This window comes from Sus scrofa, chromosome 2, assembly GCF_054392235.1.
Source record: "Sus scrofa isolate SSC_HxYL_T2T_F1_AM1 chromosome 2, Sscrofa_HxYL_maternal_Yorkshire_Landrace_v2.0, whole genome shotgun sequence".
In the NCBI taxonomy this organism is placed as follows: domain Eukaryota; kingdom Metazoa; phylum Chordata; class Mammalia; order Artiodactyla; family Suidae; genus Sus; species Sus scrofa.
Window position 1 is genome coordinate 39,234,706 of NC_139384.1, and position 12,083 is coordinate 39,246,788.

Here is a 12,083-nt window from a genome sequence, read left to right on the forward strand (position 1 = left end):
TTGGAGAATTACATTTCAAGATTTTACACAGCTGGTGATGCTGAAATTCAAATTTAGAAAGGGATAAATTAGGATGATTGAGTGAAAGAAGAGCCAATTATTAGTATGTGGTTGGATTAGGTAGTTTTGTGGTCTGCAAAGTAAGGTTGATAACAGCACTTAGTCTATAGGGTTGCTGTGAGGATTAAATGAGCCAATGATTGCAAATCTCTAAGTGCAGTGCTAAGCACTCAGTACATGTGCTCTGATAATCTATACAGATAATGATGATGTTGATAACAGCAGTGGTAATAATGATGCTCACATATACCCCCTGCCAAATTCCTTCATTACTCACTACTCCAAAGAGGTCTGCATTTGAGGTTAGCCCTAGCACTCATTAGTGAGAGAGGAAAAAAAAAAAAAAAAAAAAAAAAGCAGTTTCTGACAATCTGGACTTAGTCTGATACACAGACTATGCTGTGGACTAACTTGAACACAAAAATTTTTGAACATAAAAAAATCAAAGATACTATATCAGTCAAGCCTGCTGGGGACCATGATGAAGAAAGACAAAAATAAGTCTACTTGATAATCATACATCAATACAGACAAAAAAAGAAAAATTATCTAAACTGAAAAACAAGACCAAACCTCCATATTTCATTACAAATGTGAATAAATGCTGTTTCTTTATAGATTGCAACTTTAAATTTACTTTGTGTTTCTTTACTTCTAGATGAGAATTTCGAAGATATCAAAATAGAACCATCTCTGGCTCCTGACAGCAACAATCCACAGAATAGCTTAAAACCTAAGTTCAATTCCAGTCTTCTGTGACACACATAGGAAGATATCCCCACAATTCCTTAAGGTATGAGTTCTCCCTGATTGAACAATCCAGTAAACCTAAATTTAATCAAAAATCATATTTCTAGTGGTCTTTTGAAAGGCCTAGGTTACGTGTCCTTCCCTGCACTAGGCAAACATTTAAATTTAATAGGCATGGTAACAAGCATTTATTTCAAGACTGTTATATACATGACATCATTCTAGGCAAAAATATGATTTAGGCTTAGTTGTTGGCCACAGCCATCTTTGTGGTTCAGTGACAGATACGGACCTTACAGATCTATCTAGTGAACATATATAAATGAAATGAATACTGCAATTGAATTTAGTTCAACCAGCCTTTTATTTTTATTTTTATTTATTTATTTTTTTAGGGCCATACCTGCAACACATGGAGGTTCCCAGGCTAGGGGGTCGAATCAGAGCTATAGCTGCAGGCCTACACCAGAGCCACAGCAATGCCAGATCTGAGCCGCATCTGCAACCTACACCACAGCTCACAGCAATGCCAGATCCTTAACCACTCAGCGAGGCCAGGGATTATATCCACAGCCTCATGGTTCCTAGTGCAGATTTCCTGCACCACGAAGGGAACTCCCAACCAGAATTTTTTGAACATCCCATATATATCCCAAGTACTGAGCTATGGACTAATTATTACCAACATGCTATGGGATTAAAGAATTGGTAAGGGTTTTTTTTTGATATAGTCCTTGAGGACTAGGAAGATTTTGAAAGATAGAGGGGAAAATGATAACTGTGAGGCAAGGCTTTTTGAGAAATCATGATTAAAAACAAAGACAAGAATGCAGAGGTATTTTTCAAAGACTAGCAAATATCATTGTGAATGGTATTTATATAAGTCCTGGTTGGGCAAGATAGAAGCTGATGAGCCTAGAAAGGAGGGTTTGAGGATGATAAAAAAATGTTAAATATCATCGATAGAGAATTGTAATAATAGCAGATGGAGTTAAGAACACTGTTTAGGGGGCCATTTCTAAAATCCATTTGAAATGTGGAAGAGAAATGAATTTAAATCCTTGTATTAAGAACAAAAGTCAACATATATAAGAAATTATGTTATGTCCTATGCTCAATCTAAAGGAGATTCAAGTATAAATAAATACATTGTCTTTGATATCATGATTCTCTTAGTCTATGACAGGAGCTGAACAAGATATTAACAGTTATTATGATAAGCCATAGTAGGGAAATGTTACAAGAGATGTTCAAAAAGGGAAGATTGTGTTTGGAAAATCACAGAGTTCTTTAAGTCACAGCATGCATGCCATTTTCTCCAGGAGTTAAAAATCTTATTTTATAAGAGTTTATCATGGAAATCTCCCAAATTGGTTGGGCATCCTTAAAATAAGCAAGACTCTACAAGCCATATCTCCTACAGTCAGGCAGACTTCTCTGTAGGACTCTGATGGCAATTCTCATGCAGACTACTTAGGAGATACCAATGTCATCCTGAAACTGGGAAGTAATTGTGCTAAAAACATATTGGGGAACATTTTTGCCTTTATTGTTGTTATTGCTGCTGTTGTTTGTTTTTTTAATATAGGACTCTAATTAACCAACTGATATATTTAATTGTCACAATATATGCATAGGGGAGGAAAAATAACTTTTGCTCTACCCTTTCAGGTTCTTGGCTGAGACCCACTCTGTAATAAAAGACAGATTTACAGAAGAAAAACAAAAATTTAATTCAACCACACCATATATATATATATACGGGAGAGATTCACTAATACTGAATAACTCTCCAAAATGTCCCGAGCCTCTGTATTCTCTACCATCTCCAGGTAAAAACAAAAGGAGACATTGGAGCGCTGGGTGGGGGCAGTTATGGGAGATTACCAGAAAAAGCACAGTAAACAGGGTAGAGTTGTTCTGCAGATTTAAATCATTACCTTCTCCATTTGACAAACTTCTAGAGATTTAGAGTCATCCTTCTCTTCCTGTTGGAGAGGGAGACATCTCCAACATTTACAAGTGGGTATTTTCCTTATAAATGTCAATGTCCCTTACAAAAGAGTAACTCTATTAAGTTTCCAAAAGTTTTTCTGTCTTTGCTATTTCTTTAAAAAAAAAATAACCAGCTCAAGATAATCCTTATGCTGAAGAAGTATATTTTCTGGTGGCAAATTGTTTCCCTTAACATGGAATTCACTATACCTAGTATGTCTCCCTTTTGCCCTAATTCTATTAGTTGTCAAATCTTATTGACTCCATATATTAAATAATTCTTAAAATCCTTCCCGCTATTTCTTGATCATTTTTACCCACTGCCCTGACGTGAATCCCACTCTATCTAAATTGAGTCCCAAAGTGAAAGTTGGGATGATAGCACCAGAATTCAATCAAGATTTTTTTTAACATAAAGCAGCCAGAGTGAGTCAGATAACCAGACAATGCTCATCTAAAGCTAAAAGTCAGAATATATACATATGAACACCAAGTCCACAAGATAACAGTATAGTCATAAATGAGGGATAGAGCATCAACCAGAAGACAAGGGTAGGTTAAATAATTCATTGTTCTGATTGGGTTCAGAGCAGGCTGCCTCAAAATATGTTACTTTGGCAGGTGGGTTGTTTTACGGTGAGAACAATTAAGGTCCAGCAGAAACATGGGGTACCCATTGTGGCTCACAGTAACAAACCTGACTAGTATCCATGAGGACGTGGGTTCAATCCCTGGCCTTGCTCAGTGGGTTAAGGATCCGGCATTGCCCTGAGCTGTGGTGTAGATCATAGACAGGGCTTGGACCTGGTGTTTCCATGGCTGTGGCTGTGGCTGGCAGCTCCAGTTATGATAAGACTCCTAGCCTGGGAACTTCCATATGCTGTGAGTGTGGCCCTAAAAAGACCAAAAAAAAAAAAAAATCAAAAATAACTTTTTACCTTCCTCTTAACTGACTAAAAGAATTTAGATAGGGAGCCTGGTCCATAAAGAGATCTATCACCAAAGATAACTACAAAGAGTGTGAGCTAGATGTGATAAACTGGGGTGTTGGGGAGCTTACCAAGACCTGTTTGCTCACAGTCTTCTCTTTTTCATTGTCTTTGCATGGCTTACAAACATTTGTTTACCAAAAATTTGTTCTATCTTTCTGTGTATTATCTTCCTTTCTTTTGTAGCCCTAGACCCTTGTGCCATTTTCCTTAGCCCAGGATGGCATATAAACCTCAAATCTGACCATCTAGGAGGCTCATGTTTATATTAAGCTCCTGTATATATGAAATTAAATTTGTTTTTCTCCTATTAATCTGTTTTATGTCAATTTAATTAGAGATCAGTCAAAAGAAACTAGAAAGGTGGAGAAAACACTTGCTTCCCAAAATTTCAATTAATTCATGAAAAATTCATGAATAAAGAATTCAGTGAAAAATTCATCATTTTCTTTCTAAGTATCAGGCACATGGAATTCAGTGGTAGCCTGCATTATTGATGGCTATCATTTTAAAAAAATGCAATAGAGGTAATTGTTTCTCTGTACATTCGTTAATTACTAGAAGACTGTGTTCCTGATAACATCCACTTCCCATGACTATTTTATGTGATTTTTGCTGGATATTTTTTATTTAACCCTTAATATACTTTATCCACCTTCCCTACCTTGCTCTGTTCTCCAGGGGTCTGACCTTTAAGGACGATATCAGGCCTCCTTGCCATCTGACTTCTGGTAAAGGTCAGTCAATTAGGTAACAGCTTCAGTTAATTAGGAATAAGAGGAAAGTGAAATTGGGGTATTTATACCCCTTATCCTTTCCCTGTAAAGGCTTCCTTTGTCCTGTAACCCATGTAGCTTTCCTTCAGAATGCTGGTAACTGCTTTTTACCCATGTTCCTAGCCTAGGAGCAATGATTTTATTCTGTGATTATTTCCATCATTTCCCAAATCTTTGAAAGTAATCTTTTTAAAATTTACCAGAATAATCCCTCTTGAATTTGTCGTTTGTTTCATTCTGGGGCCGAGAATGCTCTCAGTTTATAATTTGTGTATATTTTTCAACTAGTAAGGATGTTTTTATTATGCAATTCTGAACTAGTACTCTTGACTGTGGGGTTTTTTTGTAATATTTTCAAACTTTCATGTCTCTTTCTTCTTACTTTTCTTCAGATTATGTGTGATGGATGAGGGTATATAGCTTAAGGGTACCTAATTAGAAAGATATTCATCACTTCTTGGGTGGATATCCTAAGAGTCTCTCATTAGTCTTTCATCTTTCAACTTCTAGATATCCCAAGACTAATCCCCCTACAATAATACCTCTAGAGTAATTTCAAAACATGAACAATTACAACATGAAAATCTAAATTTCACTCTGAGCTTTCTTCAGGATAACTTAATTTTATTCTTTAAATCTCTTTATTTAATTTTGAACACAATCAATATTTATCTAAGTATTACTATAAATTCTAGAAATTCATATGTAATTACAACTAAAAAAGAATGAAATATGCTCAAATTACACTCTTTCCCTGATGAATACTGAGAAACAAGTTTAATAGCTTATATAACATTACAAAAATAATAAAATATTGTGTACTGTTTACCATAACACTGAAATTTTCTCAAATATGAAATGCTAATATAGCATTCATAGAAAATATTACCCCAGTAGATCTTTTCCTTCTTCCTAATAAAAACCTACTTTGTAAAGGCTAATAATTCTAAGACTGTAATATAAAAGTAATTAGAAATGCACTCATAAATTAATGATTATTCCTTTGGCTTATATAACACAAATTATATGTTGATACTGTATCTTTGTAATGCAGATCATTATGTTGCATACTTTTTTTCTTTTAGAGTGTACTTATGTGGCCAATTTGTCTTTTTTTTTTTTTTTTTTTTTTTTTTTTTTTTTTTTTTTGCCTTTTCTAGGGCCTCTCCTTTGGCATATGGAGGTTCCCAGGCTAGGGGTCTAATCGGAGCTGTAGCTACTGGCCTATGCCAAAGCCACAGCAACGCGGGATCCAAGCTGTGTCTGTGACCTACACCGCAGCTCACAGCAACGCTGGATCCTTAACCCACTGAGCAAGGCCAGGGATCGAACCCACAACCTCATGGTTCTTCCTAGTCAGTTCCGTTAACCACTGAACCATGACAGGAACTCCTGATGTGGCCAATTTGATTGTAGTTTTCTTCGATTTTGGCAGAAGTATTCAATAATGTTTTCGGGAATGATTCTTTAAAGGAATCTGTTATTATAATTTTAGTTTTATTTGATGCCTTAACTATTTAAATAATTGTATATATGCTCTACTTCTTTTTAGAGGTTCTTTACCATTATTGCTATTTTTATATGTAGCATTTATGCCCCATATATTATTCATAAAAAATTGATATGACATGTTCTTCTATATGCTACATATTGACAGTGAAGTACAAGAATCATGACTTGGGAATCTTAGCATCTATATATCCCTTCTCTTTTAATCTGATAGATGCACAGGATATTATTCCTGTTATCTGAGTCAATTATTTAGCACTGTTGTAGCATGAACATCTTAAAATTTTCCATTTGAATTGAATGAAGAATTATAAAAATTGAGCATGTAATATGTTATAGAAATTATTGTCCTGGATTCATACTGGATTGAAAATAAAGAAAAAGAAAAAACAAAGGGGAAATATGGGAAATGTATTTCATAATTTATTTACTGAATGTGATCTTTAAAGATACTTACCTTTAATGTTAAATGTTATTTTGCCTGTGGTTTTGTTTTTGAATCATCTGTACCTATGTGGGAATTTGTCATCATCTTGCCTCTAATCTTAGGTCTTGTTTCTTTCCCCCCTCCCCATATTGCTAAGATTTTTTTCTAAAATACTAACTTGATCGTGTCACATTCTACATGTCTCCATAGCATAGGCTAAAAAAAAATCGTAATTCACGTAGCACCAAAGCTGACCAAAACTTGATCTCTTTATTTTTCCAAACTCGTCAGCCATCCCTATCCAGAGCACATAACTTTTCTAAAAGCCTACAAAGCTACTTGCAGTTTAACAAATGTCCCAATGCTCATTTATATCTCTCTACTTTTATACATGGTGATTTCTTTGTCTGGAATGTCCTTATCCCATTTAATTCTATTCAGATTTGCATGCTTATAGACATAGCTTATGTATCCTCTAATCTTACACATCATTCCTGATCATAACTGCCCATTGCCTTGCCAACCTACTAGACGTGGTCTATCGTTGTTTCCATTCAATGGTGGAATAAAATATGGCTTACATGTATGATTCGTTCTTCAAGTGAGCTCTTGCATAGAGAGGGAATGTCTTTATCTTCATATCTCAAACACCTAGTAGAAAATATAGCCCCCAAATGTATAGGTGGTGAATGAATATATATTAGAGAAGTTGACATTTATGTAGTGGAACAAAATTTGCCACTCCAAATTTGTCTGTTTGTCATAAAGATTAATTTAGGTTGATTATTTTTAAGACAAAGAAGACTTGGAAGGTTTTTCTATTACCTTCACCTTAACTGCTTAAAAGAATTTAGATATATGGCCTGTTCCTGGAATAGAGCTACAACCAGAAATACGTACAAAGAACATGGGCTAGGTATGGTAGGGGAAACGGGGCATGTCATAGAGATCAGAGTCCACTGCTATCCCATTGTCCTGCAGGGCCCAGTAAATTGGCAAGTTATTCAGTTTTCCTAGGTCTTTCCCATTTATACATATTATTAATTTTTAAAATTTTCTCCTGTGAATCTGTCTCATGTCAATTTAATTCTTAGATCAGCCAAAGAACCTAGAAGGGTAGAAAAAGTTCTTCTTGAAAACTGTGTCTGAGAGTGTTTCTTTGATTTGCCTCTCTCAGTGTCAGTATAGGTTAAGAGTTCAATAAATACGTGAATGATTAACAGTATTGCAGATAATGAAAAGCAAATATTCATGGTACTCCTAGTTTAAAATTCAGTGACTTTAGAGTATGATTATAAGAGAAAAAAAAAAAAAAAAAACAATGGATAACTAGAATACACTGTAGTTTCTTTTCAGTGATTTAATTCTTCCCTGTATGAAAACTCCGGAGCTAGCTCATAATTATCATGCCAATGCATATGGGATGCCAAAGAGAATAAGACAGTATAATTTATTTCTTGACCCTCATTATCCTTTGTTTTGTGAATATAGGGCAGCACCGATTCTGGTCTTTTAGATAATGTTAATAATAACCAGAGAGACAACAGTCAAACTCTAGTCATAGTTAAAGAATAATTATTTCTATTATTTTATTTGAAATCTTTACTTAGAACATAACAAATGACAATTTGTGTTACTGAGACTATAGCTAAGAACAAAACAAAGACCCCACTCTTGAAGGTTTCGTGGGAGATGGAGATAATATATAGGTTAAAAATATAATTGATATAATTTCAGTTATCGATGAAAGCTATGAAGAAAATTTTAAAAGTAAATTAAAAATTTAAGAGACTTAATGGGAGTTCTGTGATGGCCTAGCTGGTTGAGGCTTCTGCGTTCTCACTGCTGTGGCTCTGGTTGCTGCTGTGTGGAACAGGTTCAATCCCTGGCCCAGGAATTCCCACACACTGCCTGTGTGGCAAAAAAGAAAAAAAAATACAAAAAAAATTTAAGAGACAAGAATGAAGATGGATGAGAATTATTTTTCAGAATTACTAAGCATAGACAATATAAACACAATCAGCAAAGTTTTTAAAATTCATTTTCTAATTTAATCATCACAACCCCCAGAAGGAAATTTTTTTTTTAGTTTTTATTTTCAAAGTAAGAACTTTGAGACTCAGAGAAGCCAGGTGAAGTTTGAATTAAACTACAGTTTAATTCAGGGACATTTTAGGATATCCTCCAAATTCTACACATACTTCACTGCGTGAACTTCCACCCATTTTACTATCACCACCAAGGACATCCCTGAGCTTCACATGCCCGGGACCTCTCAGATCAGCTGTAAAGTCGAGCAGTAATCAAACATCACTGAAAGTGGAACTATAAAGGGCAAGAATGGGAATTTTTTCACAGGCCATAGACAAAGGAGGACTCTAGTCATCAGGGAGATCACCTGAAAACAGAGAAAAATGGTTCTTTATGGCAGCTCAGGGCTGCAGAAGGGGTAGGAGGACACGAACCAAAGAAACGATTCCAAAACCCCAAAGGGCAAGATTAAGTATCCAGTTTTCAGACTTCATTTCTGGAAAAATATGTTACTACTTTGAATCTATTCTAGGGAAAGTATTCATAAACTAGTTATTCTCTTTTTTATTGCATATAAATATAGGGCAAGACATAAACAGATGGCTAGATATTATAGTAATTTCATAAATGTTATCACACTGCATTAAGCATATCTGCTTTGCATTTATATACCACTTGATAATGTGGAAATCACATTTTTTTAGCATATTTGAAGTATGCCATCTATATTAGTTTACTAAGGTGGCCATAACAAAGTACCACAGACTAGGTGGCTTAAAGAAGAGGAATTTATTTTCTTCCAGTTCTGGAGGCTGGCAGTCTGGGATCAAGGTGTTGGCAGGGTTGATTTCTTCTGAGACTTACATCCTTGGTTTATAGATGGCCATCTTCTCCCTATGGTTTCACATCATCTTCCGTTTGTCTGCGTCTGTGTTCAAATTTTCTCTTCTTATAAGGATACCAGTCACATTAGATTAGGGCCCACCCTAATAACCTCATTTTAAATTAATTACCTTACTGAAGACCCTATGTCAAAATACAGTCACATTCTGAGGGTATATAAACTTGGAGTGACACAATTCAGCCTATCATACCACTCTTTCATACATTTTCATTTTGAGAATACAGAGTAAATGCAAGAAAGTTAGAAATATTGAATTTTAGATGTTATGATGACTATAAAGACTAAAGACTGTAATGATTATTATAACTCAAACTGCAATTTATGGATGAAATTGGATCTATGAGAAATCAAACAAGTTGTCCAAGATAAGAGAAATCTTTAGCAGTGCATAAAATGATTAAAAAATAGATAGCATTCACAGAAAGAACAGCTAGTCAAATGCTAGGAAAACTAGCTATCCAAAAAGACAAAAAAGTAAAATGAGCTCTTTACCTACTACCAATCACAGCCATAGTCATGGTTGATTAAATAGCTAGACGTAATTTAATTTCTGAACTTTGAAAGAAAGCTTTTGATGACTTTCTGTGACATCAGCTCTCAAGGACAGTATTGGTACATTTAACATTTTAATACATGGTCTCCTGATGGCTTGACTCACCATTCACCCAAGCCCCTCTCCAGATCTTGACGGTTCTGTAGGAAACTGCAAGATGTGTGAATCCTGATGGAGCACTAACTCAGTAATCTTTAAGGAAGATAGCAATCAGCTCCTAAATGGATGTTAATACCATATTTGATATTTATAAAACATTGTGATTTTAACTGAGCTTATATATTCCTATTTTGTAGATAATGAATTAAAACTCAGAGAGAGGATTAATATTCGCTTAAAGCTATACAGTGACTGAAAAAACCGAGGTGAGTGACTTAATTAAATAATCAAAAAATCTTTGTTAAAGTTCTAATATTAAACTACAGTCCAAATTTTAATCTTGAAGTATTTTGGTATTATATCACTCTAAAATTGTTATCTAGTCCTTTTATGTAAGTTAATGTCATTCTAAAATCTAAAATTAATGATATTTTGCTTCTGAAGAGTACCATGTTGAGGTTTAGAAAAATGAAAAGCATTTCAGCTTCAATGAAAGCCACATAACTGTTACTCATTCCAGTTAGCACCAAACATAAATTGCCTCATCATGTCATCCTAAGTGCTTCAACTCCAACATCTGAAGTCCTCAACGTATTATTTTTCTTAATAGTTTTATCTATTCATGAGCCTGAGATTTTTGCCTTATTTCATAGAGCCTGAATCTGTTATCTATTCTTTAAGCTTATTTCTTTTTAGTCTTTTGAATAGCAAATGCAGTCAAATGTAACACACATGACTTTAAATAAGATGTATTGAAGATTTTATGGATATTTAGCAGAACACAGCAAGCAATCCTTTTATATTGATTTTCTCTCTTGTAAGTAAAAGACTTTTTTTTTAAGTGCAGGAATTGATCAATCACAGAAGTTTTTCCACTGGCTTGCTCTGTGTTGTTAAAGTAAAATTATACCGGATCATCCTGCCAGCATTAATTTCTCCCAATACCATACCTCAGTTATGGCACTTTGTATTGAAGTATTTCTGTAAAAGTCTAACTCGGATTGTGAGTTTCCCGGGGGAATAGGCTTTCTCCTATCACTTTGCAAATCTCATGTGGTTTCACATGGCCCTCCTGGTCAAAATATAGAATTGAATTTCTAGATACCAAATAAAAGAACCTTATAGTGTAGATTATTTCCCTAAATAATTTTTGTCCTATGAATTGTAAAAGATTTAATTCTTACTTAATTTACCTTATAGATTAAAATAATAATTGCCATTTATTGGAGCCTCTACCAAGTACTGGGACATGTGCTATGGAATTTGTGTACATTATTTTATTCAATATTTAGGACAATCCTATAGAGTCAATCATATTATTTTTCTTTTAATATTAAATGAAAGTTTCAGAAAGGATAAATAAATATGCCAAATTCACATAGCTAGTAAGAGCTAATATTGCAATTCAAATTTATTCCATTTTCAAAGGCAGTATGCACTTAATCAGCTTGTCTCTAAAGATTGAGCCTATGCAATGTGGTTATGCTTACTGCATCTTAACGCAAGTCATTTTAAAGGATGTTTAATTCAGATAAGACAAATATTACATTCAGTCTTTTGACATTTTTCCACTTAGTATCATACATTTGAAGGAAGTGTTATTTCCTGTAATAATTTAAGCATGCTCTTTTACAATATCCAGAGACTTCAGGCAATTGAGAACAAAACTGTTACTCCTCATATTAATTTAAGAAACACAGGCAAAAGAGAGCACCAGTCCCTTCCATATTATGCAGTAGAGGGAAACTATTTATAGTACTGTTCAGTCATGTTGAATTTATTCCTAGGCTTAGTTTTCAAAACCATTGTGAAAGTGAATTCTGACAGTATAATTGAATAACAGGTGTGCATTCTTATAAAATTTTACTTACAATATAAGATAGTCTTTATTTTTTTCTCCAGGAAATCAGTTTTTTTAATATTTGTCAAGAACAAATATTCAGTAAATTATTTTTTTTTTTGCTCAGAGTTATAATGATTTAAATGCAGA

The 12,083-nt window shown here is 34.2% G+C and overlaps 1 long non-coding RNA gene across 2 annotated transcripts in view; it reads left to right on the top strand.

The window, feature by feature from the left end:
- Window positions 1–12,083, top strand: part of LOC106509395 (uncharacterized) — a 707,614-nt gene that overhangs the window by 523,464 nt on the left and 172,067 nt on the right. For both annotated transcript variants that reach the window (XR_014837146.1, XR_014837147.1), the window contains exons 4-6: window positions 719–853; window positions 2,482–2,642; window positions 10,291–10,359. This is a non-coding gene — a long non-coding RNA (uncharacterized LOC106509395). The remainder of the gene's footprint in view (window positions 1–718; window positions 854–2,481; window positions 2,643–10,290; window positions 10,360–12,083) is intronic.